Here is a 7,649-nt window from a genome sequence, read left to right on the forward strand (position 1 = left end):
GCGCAATGGCTCTAGTGTTGTCATAGTAAACAGGTAATGTTTCAACAATGGATGGAACCACTCCAAGTTTAGTAACAAACTTCTTAATTTAAACCGCTTCCTTTGCTGCTTCCGAAATTGCAATGTATTCCACCTCACAGGTAGAATCTACAACAGTATCTTTCTTGGAACTTTTCCAACTAACTGCGCCTCCATTTAATATAAATATGAATCTAGACTAGGACTTGGAGTCATCCTTGTCCTTCTAGAAACTAGCATCTGTATATCCGCCTATGGTCATATCACCATCTCCATAAACTAAGAACATATCCTTAGTTCTTCTTAAGTACTTAAGGATCATCTTGATAGCCACCTAATGATCCATTCCTAGATCAGACTGGTATCTGCTCATAACACTTAGAGCACGCACTTCCATGATTAAGAGCACATACTTTCATAATAACAAAGGTCTTGTTCTTTTATTCAATCAGTATAAAAAGAACTTACCTTAAATGTTCCAGCTCAATACACTCTGAGTGTACTGGTGTAATTTTATAGTCAAGATAAACTAATACCAAATTACACTATGACTATTCCAATGGTTTGTTCCTATCTATCTTAGTCGTGAGCTGCTATTTATAATTTATAAGGAATTGATAACATGATCTTCTGTGTGTGACACCAAACACCATGTTATCTACAATATAAATTAATTGAACAACTACACTTAGCATATAGACATTTGACCAATGTGATTCTTTATTTCAAAATAATTGTTTACAAAAAGTTAGGCTTTTAATATACACTCTAACATCGTTGTCATTTATGATATTTAGCAGATATCAGATACCAGATACGAGATAGTAGATATTGGATATATGAATACTGGATACCATGTTTACCTACTTTGAATGTTGTATGTTTACATACCTTATTGAGCATGCTGGCTTCATGTAGCATACCTATTTTCTGTTTATATATATAATGACTACTGTATTTTACGCATCATGTCATTGCATGCATGTCAGCGACCATGTCTCCCTTATTGTTGAGAGGGTCATTGGCCAGGTCTGCACGCTCGGCCACTCATGGGTAGTGGTAGCTAGAGCGTATCGCTTGTCATGTCGTGTCGCACTCGGCCACTCATGGGTAGTGGCGGCTAGAGTTGCAAGCAGCAGGGACCCTATTGCTACATAGCTAGATAGTTACTATGCAAACTGTCCACTCAGTCACTCGAGAGTAGTAGCGGTTGGAGTATCGTACAATTGTCATTGATCTGGCCTCTCAACTATACAGGGGTCATGGTGTAGAGAGGTGGGTGGGGTGACCATCCGTGCATACGTTGTTGTTATTATACTTATGCTGTTGTTGCTTACTTATGCTGTTGTTGCTAGTTTATGCTATTGTTACTTACCTATACTGATATACTTACATATGTTGAGATATACATTTGTTGTATGTGTTTAGACACTGGTTTACTCATTGGTATTATGTATATACCTCACATGCTACCCCTGTAGTTATGAGCAGTACTGTAGCAGATCTTTGCTACTTCTGACCTTCTATTACTAGTCTAGGATATGGTTTCAAGTATGGACACTTTTTATGATATCACTGTAGTATCTGTTATTTTCCCTACAAGACTGTGTACCTTTGTATCTCTAGTTCTTTACTATACTTATGCAATATCTATCTCTTACCCGCTGAGTCTTTATACTCACCACCCCGTAAACTAGTTATTTTAATAGGTAGCAGGTAAACGATTTATGGAGTCGTCTGGAGATCCTATCTGTCAGTCCCATGTCACACCGAGCTTCCCATACCGTTAGTGCTCCTATACGCTTTATTTTGGTTTTGTACTTATTCGTGTATCTGTATCTTTTATATGGAGTTTGGTTTTGTAGTATTTTGTATGTGGTTTGATGTGGTGGTTGTCGTGTCAAACCGAGCCGCCTCACAATTGGTTGTATTGTGGTTTTGTGATCGTTATTTGTGATTTCCGCTATGTTTTACTTTCAGTCGTGTGGGTTGTTTAATATATATCTAACTGCGTGGTTATATTTATTCTTGTTCCAGCCGAGTGGGCTGATTATATAACTGTGTGGTTGTGTATATATTCCAGTCGTATGTGGTTGATGTATTTTGTATATATGTATATTTCATATTGTCACCGGTATAGGGAAGATGTTGCCGGATTTTTATCTGGCAGGGACTCCTCTGGGGGTGTGACACTTATATCAGTGTATCACTATAGGTCTGAGCGAAAAATATAACCTCAAATTGATCAAATTAAATAATTTTTTCATAGTAAATAACTAGTTGGATAATTTTACTTAATTTGGCTAAGTAAATGAACACTACTATCATTTGGTAGTTAGCTTTTAACTAGAGTTAGACATTTGACTAAGGACAAATTCTTAGATTATTAATTTTAAATTATAGTTTTTTTAGAAAATATCAAGCTAAAGGAGAGAATCTATTGAAAGACATCTTTGAAAATGAGTTTCAAAAATTACTTAATCTATACTTTTGAAAAATCCCCCTTGAAAAATATAGTTTTAAATTTTTTTAAGTTACTAAATCCTTTGAAATTTTCAAAAGTAGACTCATATGTTTCAGTAGAATAGAAATTCTTTTTCAAAACTTAAATTTTTTTCAATTGTTTTTCTTTAGAAAATTAAGTGAAAATTGTTTAAAACTTTTTTGAAACATTTTTTTTTTAAAAAAAATCATTCTTATATTTCAAACTTTTTTTAACTTATCTTATTCTATATGAAATTATTGATGTTTTACTTTCTACTTGTTCCTTATATTTATATTTTTTTTTAATGTATGTCGAAAGAGAAGGATATTGTGTTAGGTTAGAGAAATCATATTTCATGCATATATTTCCATTTTTTCTACTTATTGGTGTAGTTAGCACTAAATAATCAAACTCAAGTTTTGATAAATGACAAAATGTTAAAATTAGATATTGTATGTTCTAATTTATTTACTAAGTATGCAGGACTAAAAGACTTAATGGGACCTGAGGCTGAAATCTAGTTAGGTTTGGAGGACCTGATAACTAGCAAAATGTCAAATAAATTGATATATGACAGGAAGTCCAATTGGGTATGCAGGATCTGACAACTGGATAAATTCAGATGGGACATCTGACACCAAGAATACCTGATGAGTCAAGAGATCAAAGTCAAGTCTGTAATTAGTAAGTGGATATAAGCATTGGAGGAGAGATCTAGAGAGGACGCATTCTCTGTCAAGAGAACAATGGGCGTCGATTCGACATAGGGTTTCAACAAAATTCAAACTCAAAACCGGATACTCCCGAGACTGTCTAATTATTTAATACTTATACTTCATATTATGTCTATTTACTAACTCTGTGATGTAGGAAATCAAAGTTGGAGTTAGGACATTCCAGACGCCTAAAATGGCCTGATTCCAGCCACGCGAGCAGCTGAGTTGCCATGCTCTATTTAGCCGAAGCACGTTAGCTTCCAGGCGGCCAGGAGTGGTCCAGGCATTCGGGAAGGAATAGAGGCAACTTGGATAGAGCTTTGTTGAGACGCGGCCACATCAACAACCTAGGAGTCAGGAAGGGATCCAAGCGCCCGGAGATGGATAATCTCAACGATAAAAGTGGATCAGATATGCATCAATGGAGGTGTCTGGGATAATCCAGGCTCCTAGATAGGTTCGACCAGCACTTCAGAATCATCATTCCCTATGGCTTTCATAGTCATGCGTTGTTCTAAGAAGCTCTCTACAACACCGAAACACTGTTCTGACAACTAACACTCAAGCTACTACTCTACTTTGTTGTCGGTATAATTTGTTTATTGTCTTGTACTTAAATCTTTATATCCTTATTGAGGTTATAGTAATTTGCTCAACGCAAGCACTCAACAAATACGCGGCCTTGAAATAGAAGTCATTGAAGACTTCGAATTAAGTAAAAATAAAGGTGTCTTTGTTTCTCTCTCTTATTTCTGTTACTTTAATTTAACTCTCATTCTACGAAAAAGTGAAAAAAGTGATGTGCACTATTCACCCCCTCCCCTCTAGCATTTTTCAATCCTACACTTAATGCCTAAGGTTTTGAACTAAATGATTTTTACAATATGATACTTAAAAGTAAAACATATCTTGGCTCATGATGATCTTCAAGTATGAAGAAATTAAAACCCATTATACAATAGTGTTTCTTCTTCTTGACGTCTCTTCTTATTTAGTCTCTTTGATGGAGCAAAGACCTATATATTGGATAGAGGGAAGATCATTTTATTACTTTCATATACACATTTTGTCAATGCGTACATTCAATTGTTTCTTAATGAAATACGTTAATTCTCATATTGCATGAATATAAAAATGATCTTTTCATCTTTTTAAAATTCATTTGCATGAATACGAAGAGAATTGTCACTTTATTGGTCAATATAAATATAGTCATTAATAATAATTATGACTATTTAATCATATTATTCAATCATAATAAAATCAAGACATATGGAAAAATAAATCATATATATATGGACATTAATTAGAAATAAATAATTATTTCTAACAAATTAATCCACTTCTTAATTCCATTTTCTGAGCAATTGCTAACTTCCAATCTTCTTAATTCCATTTACATAAAATTTAAAAAGTTCTAAAACATCTATTTTTTAGTTCTCAAAAAAATAAACACATTGAACTTAATAAAAAAAAATATTCTCCTTTCCATAAGATTATAATACTTAGTAAAATAGATTCTATGTTGTTTAGCAACTAAATAATTTTCACATTTTGGCCTTTTTATCATATAAAAATAAGAGATTTATTTGCCAGGATTTAATTTTAATCTCTTTTATTATAGAAAACTAGTTACTCAACCAAAATTTCAAAGGAATATCTAACTAATTATCCTGACAAATATATCTAATCAATGTCTTAGGACTCCCCAAAAAAAGGCAATCAGTTAATTACTTACTGTTATCCCATCATCAACGTCCTTATCATGCACGGATAACAACACACTGCTACGACCAACGGAAACAGAAAGAAAGAAAAAGAAAGAGCACATTGCACTTGGCAAGTGGCAAGGAGAAGATTGTGCTTGATTTGGGTTAATCCACTTCGAGGAGATTAGGACTAATTAATACAAATCTCCACGCTTCTTTTGTCATCTTAATCGCTGTAATTAGGGAGATTAGGACGAGTGTTAAGGAGGCAGGTGTTTAATAGTTTAATTAATCTTGTAGGTGACGGTGATTATGAAGTCTTACTGTTGGATGGCGATGGGATAACCACTCTCACGCTAATTAATTAGATCAATTAATTAATTAATTAATTAATTGCTAGGTTTTGGTGGGTTAGGCCTAGCAAGGATGATTGGGATATTAAAATTATGTATAAGCGTAATAAATTGGTTGGTTATGATCAACTAAATAAGTAACTGCCCTTTTTTGGCATTTAAATAAATGTTTTTTTATTATTAATTAATAAATAAAAGAACATGAGAGAATAAAATAAAAAGACTTCCAACCAAAATATTTTGATAAGGATACATAGATGATGTCTATACATTAGTTTTTCTCATAATTGATCAAGAAATAACACCGCAAGATACATCGTAACAAACATCTATGAACATAAACATCTTCCTATCCTAGAATTGCACTACCACAAACAAGGTAGCTTGTTTTTGAGTGGAAAAGCAAATTGCTAGTAGTTAGAGTAGTGAGGTGTCTTTAAGGATTTACAATAAGAATTTAGTTAGCCTCCTAAGGCTCTCCTAGCTCCGATTTTATAGTCATCTAATAAACTACTAGAGCCTCAACTACCATCATTCTAATGATTGAGTTTTTTTTTTTTACGTAAATTGAGATTTACCAAGACTATCAACTCTCACAACTTACACCAAGAGCATATCTTTGATAGCTTGATTTCATCATCAAAATTATCTCTCATTGCATTACTCATTCCTTGAATGCATTGAGCTTACAGCTCACTCGGAGTGTTATCCTTCACTTACTTAATTTACCTTCTAATTTCCATCAATACCATGCTTCGATGTTCCTTGCGTTATGATCTCTCAAATATCTCGTATTATTCTTCTCTGATCTCCAACAAATAATTCACACTCGACCATCTCGAGTCACAAACACTACGAGCTTCATGTGTATTTTGCTAAATTCTTTCACAACTTATTAACCTATATATCAAATACATATACAACATCTAATTTAAATCTTTTTTCAAAATATTAAAATTTAAAATTAAATTTGACCATTTGATTAAGGATTAGTAATCTCTCCTCTTCCTTTTAATATTTGATAATTGATAGAAACGTTCTCTCTTCTTTCTCTTCAACGTACATTAAAAAAATTACACTAAACAAGGGTAAAACAATGACCATTTATATATTTATATATATGTTGTATACCTTTATCTTTATCTAATTTTATACTTTATGAAAAATTATTTAAAAAAAAAATCAAGTGACCCAAATGATCACCTGCATTTATGATGACATGACATCATAAAGCACAAATTACCATCTTTATTTATACTTTTTGTTAAAAAGTGTAAAAATAAATCTACATGTCAATCCAATCCGAATCGATTTTAAAAATATCGGATTAACATCTGGAGTTGCTAGATTTAGATCGTAGGTTTTTGAATTGTGTTAGGATGAATTGGATTGGCATTGATTTAAATTTAAAGTTTAGGATTTTTTTAGAATTAAATTAAATTATATTTTTAAAATTAAGATGTTTTATATAATAATAGAATATTAGTATGATAATGATAAAATATTAAGATTAAAAATGAATAATTGCAGGGAAAATAAAAAAAAAATTAAAGGTTGGTCCGGTTATACAATTCGGATTCAAATTCGAATTTAAAATTTTCGAATTGCGTTTGATTCGGATGATTAGAATATTTTTTATAATATTCTTATTTCGACCTTTCCAAATTAATTGACACGCCTATTTTGTAGCTTTCTTGGCCTCTTTCCTGGGACAGAATTAAGCAAGTCTTATCGGGCAGTGTCATGGTTAAAATATCGGATATTGTCAAAATATCGGATATTGTCAGGGTCGAAACTCGACCTGATTGAGCATAATCTTCTCCATGTCTTAATCATTTACACTAATAATTAGTAGTCACCCGTGATTTACCTCCTCCGTGTTGGCCTAGAGATGGATTGACCCGTGATTTATCTCCTCCGTATTGACCTAGGGACGAATTGACGGGGACGCTAGAGCACTGGGTGAGTAAATCACCTTTTTTACCGCATTGAAGAGAATTACGCAATAACAGAATTAAGACAGAGAACAAACGTGCTTCTTCTTCTGCTTATTATAATCCTTGCCAAATCCACTGACTTTCACGAACCTGATTTATGATCGGAAGAAAATTTGTATGTGACCGAACCGATACAGATTGGATGCGATCTGGTTTCACATGTTTTCATGACATCGTCGTCAACCTTTCTGCTGCATAAAAGCCACACCTCTGCCTATGCCGGCCTTCTTCCTCTTTCTCTCAGGTGGTCGCGGTGATAAACATTGAGAAACCTTTTTCGTATAATCAAGCTCGGTGAGTGTTCCTTATCCTTATTTTCTATATCGTTAACAAAATTAAGTCCTCTTAATTTGAACAGAGAAAAGGGGAGA

Source organism: Zingiber officinale, chromosome 2B (genome assembly GCF_018446385.1).
Source record: "Zingiber officinale cultivar Zhangliang chromosome 2B, Zo_v1.1, whole genome shotgun sequence".
Taxonomy (NCBI): domain Eukaryota; kingdom Viridiplantae; phylum Streptophyta; class Magnoliopsida; order Zingiberales; family Zingiberaceae; genus Zingiber; species Zingiber officinale.